At 44.2% G+C, this 627-nt stretch overlaps 1 non-coding gene across 1 annotated transcript; it reads right to left on the minus strand.

Annotated features, from left to right (window-relative positions):
• Window positions 1-292: 292 nt before the first annotated feature.
• LOC122312063 lies at window positions 293-399 on the minus strand. The gene has a single exon (XR_006242977.1). It is a non-coding gene; the product is annotated as a small nucleolar RNA R71 (small nucleolar RNA).
• Window positions 400-627: the final 228 nt, after the last annotated feature.

The following is a 627-nucleotide window of genomic DNA, read 5'->3' on the forward strand; positions in this document are numbered from 1 at the left end:
TGCCAACAACTTTGAGCTCAAACCAACTTTGATTAGCATGGTGCAGCAGGCTCAATTCAGCGGGTCGCCACTGGATGATCCCAATATTCATTTGGCAATGTTCTTGGAGATTTGCGACACTGTGAAGATCAATGGTGTTACTGAAGACACCATTAGACTGAGATTGTTTCATTTTTCTTTGAGGGACAAGGCTAGAGGTTGGCTACAATCTCTACAACCGGGAAGCATCATTAGTTGGCAGGACATGGCTGAGAGGTTTCTTGCTAAATTCTTTCCTCCTGCAAAAATAGCCCAACTCAGGAGTGAGATTGGCCAGTTCAAGCAAAATGATTTTGAGTCACTCTATGAAGCGTGGGAGAGGTATAAAGACTTGGTTCGACGTTGCCCACAACATGGATTGCCAGATTGGTTGCAAGTTCAGATGTTCTATAATGGGTTAAATGAGCAAACTCGAACTATAGTTGATGTTGCTTCTGGTGGAACTTTGATGTCAAAGACAGCTGAAGGTGCTACTGCACTTTTGGAAGAAATGGCCTCAAACAACTATCAATGGCCAACTGAGAGGACTTTGGCTAAGAAGGTTGCTGGAATTCATGACTTGGAGCCGATAGCAGCCCTTTCCGCTAA

This window comes from Carya illinoinensis, chromosome 5 (assembly GCF_018687715.1).
Source record: "Carya illinoinensis cultivar Pawnee chromosome 5, C.illinoinensisPawnee_v1, whole genome shotgun sequence".
In the NCBI taxonomy this organism is placed as follows: domain Eukaryota; kingdom Viridiplantae; phylum Streptophyta; class Magnoliopsida; order Fagales; family Juglandaceae; genus Carya; species Carya illinoinensis.